The sequence below is a fragment of the Podarcis pityusensis genome (assembly GCF_964106645.2).
Source record: "Podarcis pityusensis genome assembly, chromosome: 10".
NCBI lineage: Eukaryota > Metazoa > Chordata > Lepidosauria > Squamata > Lacertidae > Podarcis > Podarcis pityusensis.
In genome coordinates this window covers 19,729,302-19,753,393 of record NC_138035.1, presented here as the reverse complement: position 1 = coordinate 19,753,393, position 24,092 = coordinate 19,729,302, and the positions used below count along the sequence as shown (strand labels likewise).

General features: G+C 40.9%; 1 protein-coding gene across 1 annotated transcript in view; it reads right to left on the bottom strand.

Annotated features, from left to right (window-relative positions):
* Positions 1-23,743, bottom strand: part of NINJ2 (ninjurin 2) — an 85,079-nt gene extending 61,336 nt beyond the window's left edge. The window contains exon 1 of the mRNA XM_080971658.1: positions 23,725-23,743. The gene's annotated coding sequence lies outside the window, so the exon portion shown is untranslated. The remainder of the gene's footprint in view (positions 1-23,724) is intronic.
* Between the last annotated feature and the right edge of the window lie 349 nt (positions 23,744-24,092).

The following is a 24,092-nucleotide window of genomic DNA, read 5'->3' as shown; positions in this document are numbered from 1 at the left end:
TTTTCTCTTTATTCTAACATTTCAACCACCCACTGTTTCCAAATATGCTTCCAGGCTTTGGATATTTCTGTCATTGTGGGGGAGAGTAATTGGCAAGTGGGCACAATAAATATTGTTGAGAACCACTTTGTGAAACTTTTTGTTTGAGAAGTGGTCCATAATATTTTTAATTAAGCAACTTTTTGAGGGGGCAGAACCATATGACAATAGCTACATTAATCACAGTGCTGATGGTAAACTGTAAAGTCACCTTTGTGTGCCCTTAAAAGTGGTACATGCATTTTATGCAGAAATGTTCCTTTTTATTTTTTTTCATAATAGTTGTATCTTACTTTCTAGATCCAAAAGGCTCTCAAAAGCACCTTACTGCTACAGGAAATTAATTACCCGTAGCTGTCAGTGCTTGGAATAAGCTAGTTTAACAAAGTTCATAACATTCGCCCAAAAATCTCTGAGCTGCTCCTGAAAGTGGTTCTCATAGTTGTTGAGTGAACTGAAAATGAATTGATTTTAGGATAGATATTTGAATGATTTCTAGTTAACCTTCAACTTTATTCTCTTACATGTTGTCCTTACTCTATAGATTATTGGGGCCTTTAAGCTTAAATATAACAATTGTTGGGGAAAATAAATCAAACAATTCACATTCTGTTGTATGTATGTTTGGATGTCTTCTTAGCTTTATCATAGAATCATATTGTATAGAAGGGACTACAAAGGTGATATAGTCCAACCCATAGAAGAGCCTTCTTAAGTATATCACAGGTGTGGGGAACCTGTAGCCCTCCAGATGTTGCTGAACTACAACTCTGATAATCCCTGGTCACTGGCCATGCTTGCTATGGCTGATGGGAGTTGTAGTTCAGCAACACCTGGAGAGCCAAAGGCTCCCAACACCCAGGTATATTTCATACTTCAGCACAGCAGCTTGTAACATTCAGAATGAAAATATTTTTGCTGAGGATCTTTGGATGAACTTGAATTAAACTGTGAACTAACCGTGAACCAGTTCATTTTGTAAAGGGTTGAACTAGTTCCTTTTAAGACATGTTATACTTGAAGTAGAACAAATTCCTTTTAAAAGTGAACTTTACAAACTTTGTTATTGGCCTCAAAACTGTGGAATTAGCTGTTAAGAATGGCTTATCTTCATTGATATAACTATAAGGTACTTCAAAGAGTGCTGTTGACTAGTACAGCAAATTGGTTGGGAGGCTGAGATGTGAACCAGGAAATTCCTGGTTCAGAGCTTCCCTATGTGATGTAGCTCTCTGGATAACCTTAGGCAAGACATTTGCTCTTAGCCCTCTTACCTATGATATTGGGATAATAATGATATTGCCCTACTAGTGCTTTTCTTCTAGAAAAAATAGGTGCCGGTACTGCATAGCCCCCAGGAAAAAACCCATACTGGCCTTACATTGCCTGCTTGTTGTAATGATTGGGGTGATCAGGTATGTAATGTGCACAGGATACTCAAGTGCCATATAAATTGTAGCCATTACTCTTGGAAGAATCTGTAGTCATGGCTAGTATGTCATTCTTGGTGGCACTGTATGTGAAGATTGACAGCAGCTTAGATTGAAAATGTGAGGGATGGCAGCATTCACAGTTGTAATTCTTCAAACTTTTAAGAGGCAGAATTTAATGGAGAGATGAAATATACATTGGTGGCAGACAGGAAATCTATTAGATCCAGACACATCAGAGTCAATAGGAAAAATATGATAATTGTGTTGAAATGCAACACAATGCACAGAGATCATTCTGCTTACGGATTAATTCTGTTCTCAATGTTAGTCAACTGTGTGTGTGTATATATAGATGTTGCTTAGAAACCAGATAGAGTGCCATGATCTTTAGTGAGGTGGCACATGCTCTGATTGGCTGTGCAGTTCTAAGGCAGTTTTCCTCTGTATGTTTTAGTTTAATGTCTTCCTGCTCTGTACATAGCCAGAGCAGTTTAATGTCTTCCTGCTCTGTACATAGAGTAAGTAAGACAAAACTCCTCTGTTTCTTTCTCCTCAAATTATGCACTGTTTTTGTTCAGTTTTGCTCAATAAAGTGTTACTAGGATTTTATTTCTCTCTGGACTCCATCTGCATGATATCAGTGGCTTCACTAACACACTGGAGGGTCTCCTTTATTCAAAAAATAATGCAGTGAGGAAGTCAGGCAAGTGTCAAAGTTCAAGCATTAACATTCCTGAAAATTGTGTTGCCACTCAGCAAAGTGGGGGTGCGGGAAGGGATGCAGGAAGGCAAACCAAACCTGCAAGAGCCATCTAAACATCATATGAACCATATGAAAAAACATAACCTTTGTAAGACTTCCAGGTCCGGCCAGGCTCTTTAGCCAGAGCAATTCCACTCTTTCCTATTCCGTGATAGTGTGGATAGTGTCATTATATAAGTGAGTCACTAGGTGGCACTGGAGTTAATTCCATCTGGGCGGAGTCAGGTGTTTCCTGCATCTATTCTGATTTTCTTTAAGAGAGACAAAAAAGTTATTGTCTAGCTTCGTGACTGGTGAGTTCTCTAGGTCTACCACGGCAATTATACTCTAAAGACCTGCCTTGCCCTGTGACTCTTCCCATCTGAGAGCCTGCAAAAGATCCCTCTGTGAATCCCTTCTCAGATGACAATGCTTACTCTTGAGTCTTCAGGACAACAAACTAAAGTGAGGTTAGGAACCAGAACAGGCTCCACAGGAATGGCCACATCATGGCCTCTGTAAATAAAAGGAGCAGGGAGAGAAGCACCATAGTATCAAGTGTTCAGATGAGGTCATCCCTTGAAACTCTGCCAAACAACATTCCCTTCCAGATCTGTTGAGCCAGTGGACAAGTCTGCTAAAAATGTATGTCTTCCAGAAAGGGTGTTTTAAATTAGGCTGTCAGCTGACTCAAGACTGTATTCCCCTCTGTTGTTATTCTGAAATGCCCTTGCTTCTCCCATCCTCTCTGCCCACTATGTGAAAGGGGCTGCTGCCCCAGCAGCATATTAAACTGCTTTTCTGTGGGTTAGGGGCGCCCAGGCACCATTTCCTAAATATGTGTATGTGATGCATGGCTTTTCAAGAGCTGCGTCTTACATGAGAAAGAACACTTTTTTCAAGCAGGGCCCAAAGGAAAGAAAAGGCGTCCATTCATATGGTAATCCTCAGCGATCTTGCCTCCCCTTTGCTCTGTTTGCTTGTCTGAATTAAACAAGCATTGCTTCATCGGTTCCTGAAGTAAGTGTCAGATTGAGGTCGAAAGAGCTGCTGGAAAGCAGGACTGCTGAGGCTGGAGAGGTTGTTTATAGACCACCTAAGGTGACCCAAGCCGGCTCCCTCTTGTTTGTTTGTTTATTTTGTTTCCTTTGGCTTCGAGTGGTGTGGAAATGGAGTAGAAGGGCTACTACATTTCAAATGCTGGAAACTTTCAAGGACTCTGGGCTGGAACCCAGCATGGCTGCAAGTGTCGAAAGGCTGAATGTGACACTGGGGGCCCTCTGCCAAGGGTTTACTACTACTACTGTTGCAGATGGCGAGGTAAACATCAACTCAGATCCAAAAAGCTTGGACTTGGTTTGTGTATAGCAGAGGAGGTGGTGACAGCAGACAATCTGGAGACCGATACAGAGATACAAAGAGAGAGAGAGTACTCCATGGTGGGGCCCAAAGCATGCCAGGGTGCTGGTAAGAACTACCTGGTGAAAGAAAGTCAGATCCACTCTCTGAGCTAACTTCAAGAAGCATGGCTAAAGATACATACACTCCAGGTGGTGCCTTCAGACTACTACTATCCTGTGGGTGGGATGCTGGAGCTGTTTGCACAATTCAAGTGGAGTAAAGACAACCTGTTTGTTGAGCATTCATGCTGATTTCCTTGCATAGCTTCAGGCTTTATTGAGAATTTGTTCTGATTTGTTTGCAGGGCGGTTATATGCCAATGAGCATTTGTCCTGCATTCATTCTGATTTGCTTGCAGGTTGTTTAGGTGTCAGAACCCAGACAAAAATGTCAACAGGGCAAAACCAAAAAACAACAAGAGGAACAGGGACAGGGAAAATGGGAACTGTTCCCAGTAAACAGGGACTCCTGGGGCACATACGTAGACATGAATTTCAGTATTCCCATTAAAATATAGCTCAGAACCAAGATTCTTAAACTGGATGAGAATTAGGATTATGACCTAGAAGAGCGGAATAAAGCTCACAAGTTAAAGCAAGACAAGGGTAGAATATCACATACAAGCTTTATCATTTAAAGGGGAGAGTTATGTCAATTCAGATGAATCCATGGACAACCTCTGCTGGAACAGTGTCATGATTTCTGGCCACCATTTAAAGCTGTGTCTCTCAAGAGCATTCCTGGGAGTTAATTCACCTTAAAGCTCAGGAATTTGCAAATTGAACCCTTCTGTGCCAAATAGCTCTGAGTCAGTCCAACTGTGGGTAACAAACTGAATAGTAAATGAGATAATGCTAGTCATGATCTCTTTTCCAGTTATGAACAACATAATGCTTGATTTATTTCATCATGCTCAGATGTGGGACAGGGTGGGGGCATGGGAAGTTTTTCTTGTCAGGATAATTATCTGTTCATCTCACATAGCTTCGTTGTTGCAACTCGTTTAAAAAAATAAATAAGATAAGATGTTTGCTTTTGTTGACCAATAAATATTAAATTACAAATTTTATCACAACAGTTCGTATTAAATGTTGCAGGGAGGTAAATTTAGATGAAACTTTCTAGTGATGGACACAATTCAAGGAACTGCAAAGACAGCTCCAAATGCCTTATGACTTTTTTCTTTTTCCAATTTCCCTGAAATTGAACAGATTACTTTTAAATGGAATAATTAAAAATGCAATTTGCTGCACTGTGTTTTTTAGGCATTGGTGGGGAGAGGAGGTGCTGCTGTTCTAAAGTTTTGCTAGACATGAACAAGTTCTTGGGCACAGCAAAAGGACGCCTCTGAATTTTGGCATGCAGCTGCAAATCCACCTGGGATGGTATAGTGCAGGAGTGGGCAACTTCAGGCTTGCAGAACCTACTTTATATTTTACTAGAATCCTGATATTCACCAACCAGAGCCAGATGTAAAAGGCATGCACTTAGAATCAAAAATACTATGAGCCCAGGAATTTATGTTAAGTGCCAGAACCAAACTGAGCTCATAGTCCTCCCCCACAAAACCCACTCCTGGTTATAGCCACCACCACCTGCTTTCTTCATCAGAAATACTTGCCAGTCTTCTTTAATTTACCCAGATATCTGCCAGTAGATCCTTATCTAACTTCTGCCCACCTGCAGTGTAGTAGTGGGTAAAATGAAATTAAAAATCAATGGAAATGTGTGGGACGGACAAGGATAGGGAAGAAGACCAAGAATGAAATCCCCATGCAGCCATGCAGTTCACTAGGGGATGATGCTGGCCTGGTCATAATATCTCTAGTGATGGACACCAAATTAGATGGCTTTAAGAGGACTTCAGATAAACTAAAGGAGGAAAAAGTTATCAGTGGCTATTAGCCATCTACTACCTCCACAGCAGTATGTCTCTGAATATCAGTTGCTGAAATTCACAAGTGGGGAGAGAACAGTTACACTCAATTCCTGTTTCTGGGTTTACCACAGGCATCTGGTTGGCCACTGTGAGAGCAAATGGGTTAGGGGTGGATATCTGGGATAATAAACAATGGAGGAAAGGTTTTTGTAGTACACTGTACTGCCAGGGACAAACATTTTGTTTTACTGTGCTGCAATCAGCAAATCTATCCACAATCACCCCAAGGAGGAGTTCATGGATTCCAAAAGTGGGCAATACTGATCTGGTACCTGCATGCCTGAATCATCATTGTCAGAAGAGTCTTCCTTTTAAATTTAATCACCTGATGTCATATTACTTTATCTGATATTGAAAGTGGCCTGCAGAGTGTGGGCTAGATTTGTATTTAGGCTTTAAGATATCGGGAGTTCTGTTTTCTAGTGTACGGGAAGATGCACTTGAGCAGTTAAAGGAAAGGGCACTGGGGACTGTTTGGGATTATTGCATTAGAGACTATTGCTATTAGGAAGGAATCTGCCATGAGAGTATGACATACATAAAGGAGAAATCACTGGGGCAATTTGGAAAATGGCTGACAAATGCTTGTGGAATGCAGGGCTCTATTTGTTGAATAAGAGCTTTTGATGTTCCTTTCTCATGGCATCATAAAAGCTGTCAGTGCTCAGATTAGGTAACTTTCCTAAACCCAACGTCTGTCACCATCTAACAGATAAGGATCTTATGTTCCATGTACTGCGTTTCCTGTTTCTGCAGTTACATTGTTGTTCGGCTCATGACACTTTGACCACTATGCTCTAGTCTGTATGTAGGGAAAAGAGTAAGATAAACAATTTAAAAAAAAATCTAATTGATTCAGTAATATTTTTTTCACCCAGTGATGGAAAGGAGTTGAGGTGGGGCTGGGTGAAGCCTATCATAGTCTCTGACTGATGTCTACATTCACACAGAGAAGGCCAAAGTGTGACAGGGGCAAGTGCCTCTCCCTTGTCTCCCATTTATTTAGTGAATTTTGTATGTTATTTATGCATTGTGATGCCAGCAAGTGTGCAAAAGTAGCTGGGTAAAAAAATGAACAAAAGCCTTCAAGCTTCAGCCAAACAAACACACAAAATGGAGGGAAATGACTGCTATGCCCTTTGGCTATGATTCTATTACTTTTGTCAGTATTACAAATGTCCTCCAGATATACATGGATAGCTTTGGAGAGATGTGTTGTGTTAATTGTTGAATACAAAGGAGAGAAATTGGGACAATGTCTTGGTGCATATATGGGTGTTCCATTGTGTACACACCATACGTTTAAATAAAATACTTGGCTTCCACCTAAGAATTCTGGGAACTGTACTTTACCCCTCACAGAGCTGCAATTCCTAGCACTCTTAATAAGGTAAAGTCCCCAGGATTCTTGGGGGGGGGGGTACTTAAATGTATAGTGTGTATATAGCCTTCATTCAGCTGACCATAGCTATTGATCTCTAGTTGTGTCTTTGTTTATTTGCATACCCAAAAGAGACAGAGACAAAAATCTAGTTTAACTCAGCCCTGCATGCCATTGCCCTGTTTACTCTTCTTAGCCTAGAATTCCTGCTAGGAATGATTGATTAGCAAATATAATTGACCGTGCCCCACCCCTAAACACTCCTCCAGGGTGACTTGCCCAGTTTTCTACATCTGCACTCCTCCTGCATTTCGGCAAACTCCATCCAACGATAGTAGTTAAACTGTCTAAAACCCTGTCTAAGCCTTGTTGTTACTTCAGACGACTACAGCACAACTATCTTCTGCTTCCTATTCCTACCAACCATGAGCAGGACTGTCCACTTATCTAGTGACTAAATTTGTTCAGGAATCTAGTGAACGGCTTTGTAAAAACTTTTTGGAAGTCCAAGCAGGTAACACCTACCAGATTGCTCCTATCTACGTATTTGAGGCTTGACACTTGTAAAGAATTTTAAAATGTTGGCAGAAGCCACACTGATTTACCCTCAGGAAGACTTGTTCTTCTGTGTGTTTTAACAGTTTGAGCTTTAACAGTGAATTTTACCAAATTATCTGGAATGGAAGCTAGGCTGACAGTTCTGTAATGGCATAACTTTGCCAACCATCCTGTGACACTGTGATCAGGGATCAGAGGGTTGCACCTCTGGTGTTACCTGCTCAATTGTTGTCACTGCAAGCCTACTGCTGTAAATCTCAGTCAGCCCTGGGTTCTCTCACGCACAAGGCTATAGAAAATGAATGAGATTAGCTCTAGGGGCTGAGAAGAGAGATAAAAAGAGATGAGATATTAGCACAGAAGATCTTTTTCCAGATTATCCTGCAGCAAAGCATAAATTGAAAAAAGATCAAAGTGGTTATGGAAAGGAGTGGTGCAGAAAATTAAAGGCTGGGATTCGTTCAACTTTTTTTCTTTGCTGTTAGAGAGGAAAGGAATCAGGATTTTCACATACGATATTCAAATGATTTTCTGGGCCCATAAGTATACAGTAGTACCTTGGGTTAAGAACTTAATTCGTGCTCGAGATCTGTTCTTTACCTGAAACTGTTCTTAACCTGAGACACCACTTTAGCGAATGGGGCCTCCCACTGCTGCCGCGCCGTCGCAGCACAATTTCTGTTCCCATCCTGAAGCAAAGTTCTTAACCCAAGGTACTATTTCTGGGTTAGCGGAGTTTGTAACCTGAAGTGTCTGTAACCTGAAGCATCTGTAACCCGAGATACCACTGTATTTGAAGCCACCTGATATAATAATTCAGAGAAGCAGGTTTGAGCGTAGCCAGTTGCTTAAGGAGAGACTACCTAGGAACCCCATACTCTGGTCTCCTTGGAGGAAAAAGTAGGATAGAAATGTCATATTTGGTTATGAAGTACCATGCAGACAGATAGCAGTAGTGTATTTGTTTGCGTATTTCATTCATGCTGACATTTTTACATGTACAGTATTTGACAAGATGTTTGCCCTGCAGACAAGAATGAAACAGCCTTATTGTATTTGACATAATATTTTTTAAAAAATCATATTTGCTGTCAAATCCTTTAATGAGTAATCTCAGTATTGCTATTTGACAAGTGCAGTTGCTGAAAGCTGAACACTGAAATACAAAATCACTAGTTTTGGGGAAGTTGTTCAGAGATCGGGGCTCCATTTACAATTCTATGGCTTCACCCCAAAGTAAAGTGGTGCCCAACCTGGTGATAACAAGGGGTAACTTCAGCCCAAGATAGGAAAAGAGGAGATAGGGGAACACCTAACTACTTTAAATTAATCCAAATCTTCAGGGCCTGATGAGCTGCACTCACGGGTACTAAAGCAGGCATGTCCAACTCCCATGAGACTGCGATCTACTCCCACTATATATAAACTGTCAGTGATCTACCCATTGGAGGAAGGAAGATCCAAAGTTGTTGAGTTTCTTGTGGGAAGGCTTCACCAAAGTTGTTGAGCTTTTTTTGTTTTTTGTTTCATTTTTGGGTTGATCAATCAGGCTCACGCAATTGGCTAGGATTGGCCAGGGATGCCCCGCGATCAACCAGTAGATCGCAATCAGCAGGTTGGACATGCCTGTACTAGAGAGATTGCAAGCTTGGTGGATCAGGGGAATGCTGTAGATGTACAGTGGTACCTTGGGTTACATACGCTTCAGGTTACATACGCTTCAGGTTACAGACTCCGCTAACCCAGAAATATTACCTCGGGTTAAGAACTTTGCTTCAGGATGAGAACAGAAATCGTGCAGCAGCGGCACAGCGGCAGAAGGCCGCATTAGCTAAAGTGGTGCTTCAGGTTAAGAACAGACCTCCAGAACGAATTAAGTTCTTAACCTGAGGTACCACTGTATATTAATTTCAGTAAGGCTTTTGACAAAGTCCCGCATGATATTCTTGTGAAGAAGCTGGTAAAATGTGCCTGGAAGAGGTAACTGTTAGATGGATTTGTAGCTGCTTGAACCAAAAGAGTTGGTCACTAATGATTCCTCTTCATCCTAGAAAAAAATGGCAAGTGGGGCATCTTTATAAACCACTTGGATGAAGAAATTTAGGGGATGCTCATCCAATTTCAGATGACACCAAACTGGGAGGGGTAGCTAATGCTGCAGAGACAGAATTGGAATTCAAAATGACCTGAACAGATTGGAGAACTGGGCTCAAGCTAATAAAATGAATTTCAGTAGGGACAAATGTAAGGTTCTACACTGAGGCAGGAAGAACCAGCTGCACAAATATAAGATGAGGAACATCTGGCTTTCTAATAGTATGTGTGAAAATGATCTAGGGGTCTTGGTGGACCACAAGCTGAACATGAATCAAAAGTGCGATGCAGCAGCAGCAAAAAAGAAAAAAAAAAAAAAAGCTAATGCCATTCTAGGCTGCATGAACAGAAGTCTAATGTCCAGTTCAAGGGAAGTAATAGTACCACTCTGTTCTGCCTTGCCATCTGCAGTATTCTCCAATTCTGGGCACCACAATTTACGAACGATATTGACAAGCTGGAACATGTGAAGAGGAGGGCGACCAAGATTATCATGGGTCTGGAAACCAAGCCTTACGAGGAACGCTTGAAAAAAGGAGACTGAGAGGAGATATGATAGTCCTCTTCAAATATCTAAAGGGCTGTTACACGGAAGGTGGAGCAAGCTTGTTTTCTCCTGCTTCAGAGGGTAGGACCTGAACTAATGGATTCAAGTTACAAGAAAAGAGAGTCTGACCAAATTTCAGGAAGAACTTTATGACATTTAGAGCTGTTCAACCGTGGAACGGCCTCCCTCGGAAAGTGGTGGACTCTCCTTCATTGGAGGTTTCTAAGCCATCTGTCATGCATGCATTAGTTGAGATCCCTACATTGCAGTTGGACTAGATGATCCTTGGGGTACCTTCCAACTGTACAATTCTATGATTTTATGAGTATGCATGTAGCAGGACCTCCCAATGCCCTTCTTGTCACATTAATCCCTTGGGTCACCCTCTGCCCCAAAGCCCACCTGACAAAGCACAAGGGGTAACAGTAAAAAGTGAGCATTGCAAACGTCCCCATGCACAAATGTAAGCACTTGGGGGCGGGGCGGGGGGAGTGTACAAATGTTATTTTCATCTTTGCCTACAAGAGGGAAGCTCTGTGATGGGAGCACTATGTTATATGAGAGCTCTCTCCCCCTCCCCCCCCGGAATCTTTTCATATGAGCTCTAAGAATGGAAGTGGCATTGACTGCAGGGAGCTAAGCCATAGTATGGGGATGAGGGCGGCAGTTGGGGTAGAAGGTCTGCTCTTCTGGCCAGTGTACTCCTTTTGCTTTTAAAACTGAACTCACCCACTGCTTCCTTAATTTTGCATGACTGGGTCAGTTTTGAGTGGATAAACACTCACAACTGCTGCCATCTGGTCTAGATAAGCCTTCAAAAAAAGGAAATGGCCAATTAAAGTTGTCCCCATCCTCCTCCCTGCTGATTTCTACAAGGGCAACGATGAGCTTAATATGGAGAAGGCTGACAGCCAGTGCCACAACCAGTGCCACTGGTTGTTAGTACAAAGACCGGCAGGTGAAGGCTGGCTGAAGGCAGATTGACTGTGGGGCAGTGCCCCATTTACCCCACTGCCACCACTGTCTGCAATGTGGAAAAGAAGGGGAGAGGACATACAAACAAGTCTTGAATTGCAGGGTTGAATTGCCTTGTGGTGAATCTTTCATAACCTAGCCGAAGAGCCAGGATCCTTTCCATCTTCCATGCAGTTTGAGGAGATCTGTGCTGCAGATCTGCTCCATGAAAATGCCAGGAACACTTTTAAAACTACGCTCATTTTACTTTTCACAAATCTCGGGCATTAGTTTTTGCATCTCTGCTCCATTTCATTTGAAGTTAGGGAGAGGGAATCACATGGAGGGGTACTTTTAACATATTCAGAAAGGAAAATCCTGACATGTTGCCAATTAGTTTGCTTTTATCAAGAAAGAGCAGTTATATCATCATGATGTGGCAAAATTATTACAGCAAACTAAATGGAAATAATCAATGCAAAATTAAGCTCTGCTCTACTGTGGGGTCAAATCAGGATAAAGCAGACTTAGGGAGTTGTCTCTTCTGCAAGTATTGCCCTAGGGCCTAGGTAGGCAGTCTGAAAATTTTACAGGCAGAAAGTCTGAAATTCATTTCTATAGCTTCACATGTTCCTTACTTAGTGTTCCTTCCTGGTGTAATTTAGAGGCTTCTACATATCCCTGTGTTTGGCATCATGGATAAGTCCGTAAATGTGGGTTAAAACAAAGAGCTGCCTCACTCTTATATTGGTGAGTCACCAGTCCATGTATGCCAGTGTGAGACATCCTCGAAATAAACTTTTGAGCTAATTCAGTATAAGTTCTGAAAGAGATACAAGAGAATTAAATTCTGCAATTCAAGATTTGACTTGTGAGTGGCAGAAATTTCCCAAGGACTCAGGCTAGGGATGGAGGAAAAAGTCGACACAGTTCACATTTAAAGGCAAAGCTACCTAATTTGCACCTTCTGAAAGAATACATGGACCAACACAGTCATCTTTTGAATTTGCTCAACTTCAAATTTTGCAATGCAGGTTTCCAGCTCAGTAATATAGTCATTTATTTTATTTCGTTCAATTTATATACCACTAGATTTGGGTGTGACCTCAAAGTAGTTTACAAAAAGATAAAACAATAAAATCAAGAAAAGATTATAGCTATACTTTAAAAATACAAAGGTTAAAATACTAAAACAAATTAAAATTACTTCAGCTTCCTAAGTATCTGGGTAGACTTTTCTAAACAAAAGTGTTTTTAGCGGGCATCAAAAAGTAATGTGTATGAGGGTATAGTGTGCATAAAAATGTATATATTAGTGAAAATAATATAAAATTTGTGTTGCATTAGGTGGCTTTGCTAAAATGTGGATATTGGGCAAAACTGCATACAAGCATGTGTATACTAAGAGAAATCTGCACTAAAATGAAGATAAATTTTCACATACACACATACATATACATATACAGCAGCCATTTTTTGACTGGTGTCCAAGGTACTTCCTAAAAATTCCAAATACAGTGGTACCTCGGGTTACATACGCTTCAGGTTACAGAACTTTGCTTCAGGATGAGAACAGAAATCGTGCTCCGGCAGCGTGGCGGCAGCAGGAGGCCCCATTAGCTAAAGTGGTGCTTCAGGTTAAGAACAGTTTCAGGTTAAGTACGGACCTCCAGAACAAATTAAGTTCTTAACCCAAGGTACCACTGTATATCCACTGGCGACCACTGTTATCAGGCCCATGCAGAGGGTGGGGGAAAGCCGGGTACACTTACCCCGGACCTCAGAAGGCTAAGCTGGCCAGTGGGCCCTGCCAGGGCCTGGCTGCTTTTTTGTTTGAGTTTATAACTTTATTCTATCAAGACTCCTGCCCATTTATTCAAAAGTTACAATACAGCTTTGTTCACTGCCATATATTGTTCAGGTTCCTGAAGACCCCATGGATTTTGGAGCAGCAGCAAATATAGAGGGGAAGGGGTAGGTAAATACAGCATGGAGGTGGGTGGGTGGCGGTGTAAATTGCCCTCTCCCTGGTCATTAGATCAGTCATTTGATCAGCAGTGAGGGGGCAATAACACCCCACATCTGTTCTTCATGGAGCTATTGAGGAAGGGTGCTGTGTTTGTGTCTGCCTATGTGCACTTTGTATTTGTGTGTGAGACTGAGAGAGAACATGCCTGTCTGTGATGACCATACTGACCATCGGCATGTGACTCCTGTATGATGAAGCCCTCACACCCAAAAAAGGTAGCCACCCATGGACATTAACAAGCCAAGTCCACGACATGTGCAGTCTCATCCTTCATGTGTTTACTCAAAACTCAGTCCTATTATAGTCGATATAGCCTACTCCCAAGAACGGACACATAGGCTTCCTATCCTAATCTACAGTGAAGCACTATTACAATATAAATTATATATATCTGGAGCTTATGCATCATGTATATTTGTATTTTACATATTTAAATACAGCTTGGAAGATGATATCTGAACATAAGGAAAACCCATCAATGCTTTTTCACCCTGAACAGTCTGCTTCTCCTCTCAGTTACGCTGGATTTATGCTGGAACCAGCTGATAAGATTGACTCTGATTTATGCTGAGAAGTGAAAGGCAATTCAGTTGAGCGTGATGCTGCTGATCTACCAGTAGCAGTTGTAAAATTGCCTATGGTTACAGGATTATTTCTATGGAAACACTTGAGTTTAATCAGAGCTGCTTCCGAAATAAATGTCTCAAAAATAGGTGTTAGTACATTATTTAAAATACTTGCACAGTTTCTTGTCACCTGTGTTTTAAAACACACACACACATATACACACTTTGGCCTAGAAACTTCACAATGGGTTGACTCAACTGCTTGACAAGAACAGGAACTACATTGGAGAGGCCTGTGACTCTGGTGTTGAAAAGTTTGCTAGCCATTAAATAATTTTAGCCACAAATTATTGCAGTTCTCAGTACACAGGAACCTAAGAAGCTTTCTTATAGTGTGTGGGGCCATTGTTTCATCTAGTGCAGAACTGTCTACATTGACTGGCAGCTGATCTCCAGGTTTCTGGTCAGGAATCTTTTCCAGCCCTACCTGGAGATGCTGGGGATTGAACCTGGAGCTTTCTGCATAAAATCAGATGCTCCACCACTGAGCTATGGCCTTTCCTGTACTCACAAACACTGCAGTGTATACCATATGCAAGAAAAGCTTAGCTTGTGCAATGTTGACTTGGAGCTGTTTTGGCCCATTCTGAGCTGGTTGTGCCTATATGTACACCATGGCAGAGTTAATTTGGCTTGTGGTGTATCATGACAAAACATCTCAGTTGTAGGGTAGCAATAGGGTGCCCAAAGGTGAAGCTGGAGCTAACTCAGCTCATAGCAGCACAGTCTTCTGGGCACTCAGTAGTTCTGTCAGAGGAACAAACTAGAAATTCTGGAAAAGTTGCTAGTTTAGCTTGTGGGTGTTTGTATGTGCTCATGTCTTCTAGAAAATGTTTTCTGTCACAATGCAGTTAAAGCTCATTAAGGCTCTGAAAAGGGCTCTAAGGCCTAAGGATAAACAGCCAGAGGAATGGAAAAGGCCTGAATCAGGCCAATGATCCATCTAGTCCAGCATCCTGTTCTCACAATGGCCAGTCAGATGCCTATGGAAAGCCTGCAAGCAGAAGCTGAGCACTCTCCCTTCCAGCTGTTTCCAGACACTGGTACTCAGAATAAGCATGCCACCTCTGACCGTGGAGATAATGGCGGCTAGTAGCCTTATCGTTTATGAATTTGCTGTATCCTCTTTCAAAGCCATCCAGGTTAGCTATCTGAGTCTCAGGTGGCTCACAAGTCTAAGTAACAGGCTTCAGCTCAAATTATACAGGACAATGGCCTGTCTGTTTAATTGTGGGTCTACCACAATCACATACGAGGAAGACATTGTGGAGTCTGATTTTACAGCAAAATATGTATGCTGGGAGGGGCCTATGGACACTCCTTCATGTCCTTGTTGTTGATTCCACCCCCAGCGTTTTCCTTCCAGCTAGGCAAGCTTCCTACATAGCAGCCCAGCATATATATTGGGGGGGGGGGTTTGACATCAGGCAAACAGGTGTGGTGGGATAGCCAGGTGCAAAAGAGGGTGGGGTCCTGCACCTTTAATAGTTCTGTAGAAGCAGGGATTTAAGCAGGTAAAGCTGTTGTTATGAAAACTACATCTGCTGAAATTCTTTACACACCTGTTAAAAACCAACCAACTAACCAACACACAGGTCTTCTACTCTCCACTCTGTGGCTAAGGAATATTTCAGTTCACACTAATAGATGTTCTGCCATCTCATGTAGTTTGAGCCAACCATCCCTGTTTGTTCCAGTGACCCCTATTAACCAGTGGCAGTTCCTGTTTTATGTAACCTGTCCCTGGAAAATTACTGTCCCTATTTTATTTTTGTTGGAGGGATGTCCTGTTAAATTTGTCAATGTAAGTTAAAGTGACCAGATAAAAATCAGACCGAGTTCCTGCACCTTTAATAGTTGTACTGAACAAAAGGAATTTTAGAAGCAGTGGCTTACGTGAGTAAGATACACACAATTACATTTCCATTTCTACTTAATTATTATAGGTGCAAGAGTTCTGTCCTATTTTTCACACAAAGCCTTCATTAGGAGATGTACTTCCCTGATTATAATAGCAGCAGAAGATAAGAACCTGGTTACTAACAAATTTGCCAATGTCTGTTCATACTCAGTAACAGAACCAGAAAATCCAGGAACAGCTGAACTTGGATACGTGTCCCTAGAGGCCTGGAGCTCTGTTACATGCATACCTTGGAAGACTCCATTGGAAAGCCCCACTGAACTGAGGCTGTACGAACCTTTAAAAAGCACTCTAAAGAACAATAAGAACTGTAGTTTGCTAAGGGTGCTGGAAATGGTAGGTCTGTGAAGAATAAGCTACAGTTCACAGGATTCTTTTGGGGGGAGGGATGAAATGTGCTTTAAATACATGGTGTCTGCACAGCCTAAGTGCAACTTATTTTGAAATAAACATTTAATATGATTTAGTATACTTTTACAAATAATAATAATAATAATAATTTATTATTTATACCCCGCCCATCTGCCTGGGTTTCCCCAGCCACTCTGGGCGGCTTCCAAAAGAATATTAAAATACTATGATACATCAAACATTAAAAGCTTCCCTAAACAGGGCTGCCTTCAGATGTCTTCTAAAAGTTTTGTGAACCACTCAAGAGGACTCATCAAAAATAAATAAGTAGAAAAAAGGTTGTCCATGTGTTTGTACGAAGTGTAAGGTTGTAGGTACTTGTTAGACTGTAAAGTATTATTATTATTATTATTGACAAAATTTCTAGACCGCCCTTCATCTAAGAATCACAAGAGTGGTTTACAATATAAAAACAAACAAATACACAGCATAGTAACAAACATAACAATAATAACCCCCTGGATTAAAAGGCCAAAGATTGTTTAATTAGCCAAAGGCCTGGGAAAAGGGGAATGTTTATGCCTGGCACCTAAATATATGTAAAAAGGTACCAGGCAAACCTCCTTGGGGAGCGTGCTCTGCAAGCAGGGAATCTTCTCTGCTGCCTTCACTGCCACTAGGCTCAATGATGAGCCCTCATCAGTATTTGATCGCATTCAACTGGAGTTTTCCTCCACTCATGTTCAATTTGTCTCCCAGCTTGTTTCCTCACCATAAGCTCTGGACTATATCAGGGAGCCAAACGGGCTTCACTAAGCAGGACAGGGTGCTCAGGGTAGAATGTGTCAATAGCCAGAACTGTTTGGATGTTCCAGAGGTTAGCCAGGGTTTCGACAGGAGTGCCAATCATACCAGACTCTCGGATAGACGTGTGTTCCCATTTTGTTTTGTATAGATTTGTCTGGTATGCAAAACACATACAAATATTCTGGCACTCATCGGGGTGCTAATTACGGTACATTTAATTGATTTTCTTCTGCTTAGACAGGCACACACGTTAAATAAGCTCTAGAGAAGTTCTGTGCCTTTAAGACTGTAGAGAAAAGAAAATTCAGCAGCTGTGGTTCTCCCTTTTTCTGCAGCATAGTGACAGGAAAACATCACCAGATTTATTTTTATGTTACTTTGTTAAGACTATTATCTCACTGTTTAGGGCCAAGCCCTCACAAAGCAGTTTACAAAAGAAGCAGCTAGGATCAAAACATTAATACAATACTGCAACTATAAGAAGATTAGGCATTCTATGTAACATTTTGGGCTGATTCACACATACAGGCATGTTTATTATTCGGATGTCTGCAGCATCAAGTGATGACTTGCCTTTGTGCAGGACCTATGACAAATCAAACACACCCCAGACAGAACTTTCATATCACTTCAAATTCAGCCTCCTTCCATTGGACATCTCAATGTGGTCAAGGGATCCAAAGATTTTATCATGCATGTGCATGGTAAACTGGGCTTTTACAATAATAAAAGCCCTCAAGAGGGACTAGATCTAGACCCTTGCTTCAAAAGTGACATTTTCCCTATTTTTTTCTCTCACATCCTGACCACATCAGCTAATGCTTGCATTTATAAACTAGTTATTTACTCTGTTGCTTCTTTCCCATAAGTTAAAAGCTGGATAGGATGCATGTTCTGGCAAGTGACATTTTAGATTAAATTTATTTTAAAATCTGCACTAGCAGTTTGTATAGATGCAAGAGTTAACAGTATATATAACAGAGAGGTCTATGCTACAAGTATTGAATTTTTATCAGCCATGTCTCTTCCAGAGAACTCTGTGAGTGTGGTTCTAGGCAGGAGCAATTGTCAGCATCCTCAGATCTACTATTGCAAATAACAGGTGTCCTGGTAAAGTAATTAGTGACTCTCACTGGCCATGCTTGGACATCACTTTAAACCATAGGTTAGTGTGGTGAAAACAAGCCTAGGAAAGTCTTGGACTCATATGGTCTCTTACCTCTAGTGGGTATGTGAGGAGGAGATTGGAAAGTTTTGTGCCTATTTTTGATTAACTAAAGTCAGTTTTAACATTACATCCTAACTCTAAATTGAGTTAATCTTAACTATGGGCCTGTGCTCAGGATGACTATTCCAACCCACCCCCAGGCAATTTAGCATCAACTGATCTGTGAGGGGGGGGGGGGAATTCAGAAGAGAGGGAAGGAAATCTCCAGGCTGGACTTTCACCTCTCCTCACCAGAATCTTCTACCAGCTGCCCTGTGGGAATGATCTTGATGTGTTACAGACATGCTAATTTTTAATAATAATAATAATGGTAACTGAATGTTACTTGTAACCATCTTGGTAGGTTTTACATCCTGAAAGGCGAGATATAAATATTGTTATATATAATGAGTCCAGAAGGTCTGAAGATGTAACACCATTTCTGGGCCAACTGCACTAATGCCAATGGTGTTTCTGAGCCCAATTCAAAGTGTTGGTATTCACCTTTAAGACCCCAAGCCATTTGGGTCCCAAAGGACTGCCTGCATATAAATTGACCCTATCTGTGATCTAAGATCTGTTTGAGGTCATGCCAAGGTCAGAAGACAAGATCTTGATGGTGGCAGCTAACTCTCTTCCAGATTACATTTGATTGGCTCCTTCCATTCTGACATTCTATAAACCCTTATTAATTTATTATTGTCTTGTGAGTTTAGGTGATCTAGTTCAGTTTCTCTCACTGTGTTATTTGTCAGTATTCACTCAATGCTCCTTATTCTGCCTGATAGTCTACTGTTTTTATTTCTCTCTATGCATTGTTTTGGGAGAGCCTGGCCTTGAAAAGTAACAAATAAATAACTGGAATAAATGGAATAAGGTGCAGGAGCCATACTCCCTTTTGCCTCTGGCTACCCTAAATTTATGGACACTTTGAGTCAGATTAGAATTTTGTTAGCATTAATAGCTACTGAATGGTTAGAAAAACATTGATATGTTATAAGGTAGTTAACACCTGCAGTGATTCCTGCCAGTTTTTACAGTCACATTTTCCTATTTTTCAAAAGTGCTGTTGTTTCACCTGTTTCTTTAGGCAGCGGGGGTGGGGAGTAATCCTAAAAGGGGAAACAGATTGACTTGATCTGAAAGGGAAAACAAATAAATCATGTATTCATTGATTTCTGAGCAATAAAACTTGCAAATTATTAAAACATGTTGTTAGAGCAAAAAAAAGAGTGAAGGAATTGAATGTATTACAGCATCTTTAATCAATTTATCGCCTGATTTTGCTATTTTCCCTTTCCCATAATAATATCTTATTTGTGGGCAGTATTTATTTAAGTTATGAGACGAGGTGCTCAGAGCTTCCTAGGATAGCTGGAGAGCTTTAAAGTTGCAATGTTTTTAGAGGTACTTTAGAGAAGCCATCCTGCTTTCTGATTTAATCCCAGAATGTCCCACTTTTTCTTAGGATGTCCCTATTTTCATTGGAGAAATGTTGGATGGTAGGGAGTTACCCAATTTCCGAGCCATCTGAAGGCAATCCTACATAGGGAAGTTTTTAAAAAATGTTTTATTATTTTTTATATATATTGGAAGCTGCCCAGTGTGGCTGGGGCAACCCAGTAAGATATGTGGGATATAAATAGTAAAATTATTGTGATGGAATGGGATGTCCCTATTTTCATCTGAGAAATATTGAAGGGTATGTGAGCCCGGCAGAGGGAAAACAAGCCTCTAACAAATCATTTGACTTACCCTTTTTGCTAGTGTAACTTCCAATGGGTTTGGCATATTACTAAGCTGAAAGGAGTTTGGAATAGGAGTAAGTCTCCCCTGCCCAAAGCATCCTTTTTTCAGGCTTTACACTAGTCTCAGCTGAGAGTGCTTTGACTGAGCTGGAATGGAGGCATTATACCACTGTTATTTCTGGCTGAGCCAGGTTGAAGTAATTCAGTCAAGGCAGCCCCAGCTGATCCATTTATTCCCAATAGATATTGGGTTCATATTGGTCCCTTTAAAAGTGCAGAATTAAACAGTTATATTCCCCATTCCTTCATCTATTCTTTCCCTAATAGGGTTTTCCTTTCCCTGTGAATCTTGAGTATAGTGCAGCTGGAAAGTAAAAAGCTCTCTTCAACTTAAATGGGAAAAGAGGTCTCAACAAATTTGACAGAACAAGCATCCCACTCAGATACCTGAGGCAAATGAAAATCTAGAGCAAAAAGCTGTTTACAGCCCACACCCATGATTCCACAAGAAATATTCACTCTACAGACAAATACACCACAGGCATGAATGGGCATGAGGATTCTGTAAACTATCCAAATTGCAATTATTAACTGCTGTACAAAGGAAACAAGGAAGAATGCCAGTAAAGCTGCTGCTGTTGCCATTTTAAAATACAACGTAAGATGTAATGAAACAAATAGTTTTAATTTATCTCTGGTAAAGTTTTGTTTTTAAAGTGATTTGGCCACCATCAGCAGCTGCATATACTTTAAATAAATGTGCAATTTCTCAAGGGTGCTGGGAATTATTTCTTGTAAGTCCTTACTCCATGCCCACTGCCACATAACTACAGTCGTACCTTGGAAGTCGAACAGAATCTGTTCTGGAAGTCCGTTCAACTTCTGAAATGTTCAACTTCCAACGTGCAGCTTATGATTGGCTGCAGGAAGTCACACCGGATGCCCTGCTTCCAAAAGAATGTTTGAAAACTGGAACACTCACTTCCGGTTTTCGATCATTTGGGAGCCAAAACATACGAGTTCTGGGGCGTTCGAGAACTGAGGTACGACTGTACTGTTCTGCTATGTTTCCCTGGAGAGACAAAATCCCTATGAACTATAATGCCCTTACTTATTTAAATTGTCCTTCCACACAGCATCATTTCCTAAATTACATGATTTATGGTCAAAAGCTTAGTGGTATATAAAACAACAGTGTCTCATATATTTTACATATTGATCTTGCATCTTTATTCTAGCTAAAGTCCTACCTTCCAATGGCTACACAAGCCTTAGTAACTAGAACCTTTTTGCTAAAATCTAAAAAATGCTGTGCCCCAAAACCACAGACTACAAGCCTCCTTCTATGTGGTTCGTTCAAATTAAATTCTGTTTTATGTGTAACTTTCAGCCTCAATGCTTCCTAGAAAGAGGTATTGCTGCTAGTATTTTATTCGTCCCTGTTCTCCTGCCAGCAATACAAAGATTTAATGATCTATTTGTAGACTTGTCAGGTATCACAAGATCTAAACTGTTACTGCAGGCTAGGGCCATTAGAGCTGTTCCAAATTATTCTTATAGCCCATCAGAGTTTAGAAAGCTGCAAGGGAAAGCAGTGGAAAAGTTACTTCCTCCTTTATGGAAATGGGGGCAGGGAGAAAGACATTTCCACTTCCATTCATACATTCTTCTGCAATTACCATCCAGTTAGCACATGCACAAAGCCAATGAGGTGTAGTGGCTAGAGTGTTAGACTAAGACCTGGAAGACTAGGGTTCAAATCCTGGGTGACCTTGGGCCGTTCACAGTCTCTCAGCCTAACCTACCTCACAGGGTTGTTGAGAGGATAAAAATGGGGAGGGAGAACGATGTATACCACCTCGAGTTCTTTGGCAGGATATAAATGTAATAATAAATAAAATTCCTGGTGATTAGCACTATTGGCCAACATTAGGGAAGCAATTATTTCGGATTAATGGAACTTCCTTCTGAGTTCTGAGCAAGTATGCAAAGAATCAGGCCACACATTTTCAGGTCATAAGCTTGCTCATGCATGTTGCTCATATCTCTAAAAACAACATGGAAATAATTTCTACATGAGTTGGGAGGTGGTGAGCATGTAGAAACAGAAAATATGTATTTCAGATTTTAATGTGTTGGCAGATATGAGTTTGGGTTCAGAAGAGGCGTGACTGAACCATTAACCAGTTACAGCAACTATATTTCATTTCTGATCACGCTACAGAAAATGCTTACAAATCAATAGTAAGCTTGGGGAAGGAAGAACCCCAAGGTGTGACAATGCCAAAATAATTTGTCTATGGATTTAAGGGTTACAGATCAGCATTGTGATAGCCTGAAGGTTTTTAGTATGTGTTTTACAAAATGTGTACACAGAGCTAACCTGTTAAAACTAGAATCCTAAACACCCTTGCTACAGAGTAAGCCTGATTAAACTCAATGAGGCTAACTTTCAACTGTATATCTCTAGGATTGCCTGGCACTGCCACTGCCACTGCCACTGCCACAATCCCAAGCAGAGTTAGGTGCTCCTAAAACCACTGCTTTCAATGGGTTTAGGAATGTTCTCACCTCTTGAAAAGGTACAGGCTTGAATACAAAGGCTGGTCCTTGACTATGTAGCAGAGGTGACACACATGCAACAAAATATTATATCCTGAAAAAGCTGACAGATAAATCCTGTTTTTAAATTATCATTTTCATAATTTCTTCTCGAAAACCATTGTCTCAATGTAATTTACACATAAGAAAAAACAGTTAAAAGCACAAAAAACGATGAGCTGCGGAGGCTCCTTCAACAGGAATAATGCAGTAGAGGTGACACACGTGCAACAAAATATTATATTCTGAAAAAAGTTGCTATACTAGTGAATCCTGTTTTATTACCATTCATTTATTAATCTCCTTCTAAACCAATGCAATTTAAGTTTAAAACACGAAAAAACCAATATAAAAACTGACCATCTTCAATTTATAAACTAATGGAATTCTTTGCCCTTATGAGTGTCTCTAATGCAGGGGTAGGGAACCTTTTCCAGCCCATGGATGGAACCTTCCTACATCCAACATATGGAGTCTGCTGGAGGACACATGCCAGTTCTGAGTGGAGCCAAAGGCCAAAAAACATTTGTGAAGCAAGACCACATTCCAGTCATACAAAATTGTGCACACATAGACACCTCAGCATCCTCAAGAGGCATTGTCACAGTTTAAAGACACTTTCCAGCTGAGCAAAAGCATGCAGTAGGACTAGGAATGGGTTTGGCTTAGGAAGAATCCTGGAAGGCCACATTTGTCCCCTGGGCCTGAGGCTCTCCCACCCCATCCTAAGGAGACGATCAATGGCTAGTAGCCATGATGGTTATACTCTGCTTCCACATGGGGAAGCCGTATCCTGAATACCAGTTGCTGGAAACCACAGGTGAGAGCTCTTGTGTTTGGTTCCTGCTTGCAGGTCTTCCACAGGCATCTGGGTGGTCAGTATGAGAACAGGATGCTGGAATAGATGGGCCATTGGCTTAATCCAGCAGGGTCTTCATATGTTTGCCTCATATTACACAGAGCTGGTAAGTCTAGGTGACTTTTAAGCACTCGCTTTCTTATTAATTGTCTATTCTTCTAGTCGGTGCACCAGTCATCGAAAGAAAGTTCCAGTCAATAGACGTATAAAGAAAAATCAATTGTGCTTCCTTGCATTCACAGCCAAGTGTTTTTGTTTTTTGTTTTGCAGTGCTCCTTAAGTCATTTGTATTTGGCTGAATCACACAGATTGAGTTCAGAACTCAATATTTTGGATGCAGGAAAAATTTTGCTGATTTTTGAAACATGCTAGTGTTATGAAGTATTTAATCAACACTGCAAAGCTATTTAATATAATGTTAAAATGTTACACATAATTAAAAGCTGGTTTTGAGTCAGTTCACAAAACAAAAGGCTTATTTACTCACAAAAGTCTAAGGGCTTCCTTGAGTTCATCGGGCTGCTCTTGTGAAGACAAAAAATATTTCTGAAAAAAAGAAGAAAAAACTTGGTATAGTTAAAACATTACACAAAGTGATATATGTTGTTTTCAAAAGTGTGAATTGGGTAGGTATACCTTTAAATATGCATGGAATGGAATCTCTCCCCCATCCCTAAAAAGCAAAAACAAAACCAAAACCAGAATTGGGCCAAATATATAATAAGCAGCATCTAATTCAGAGGTCATCAGTCCTTGTGGAAAAGTGGACACACTTCAGATTTTGAGAGCGTGCTATGAGTGGCGTGGGGGTTGGGACTGGCACAACACAAATGGCTACTGTGGGGGGGGGGCATA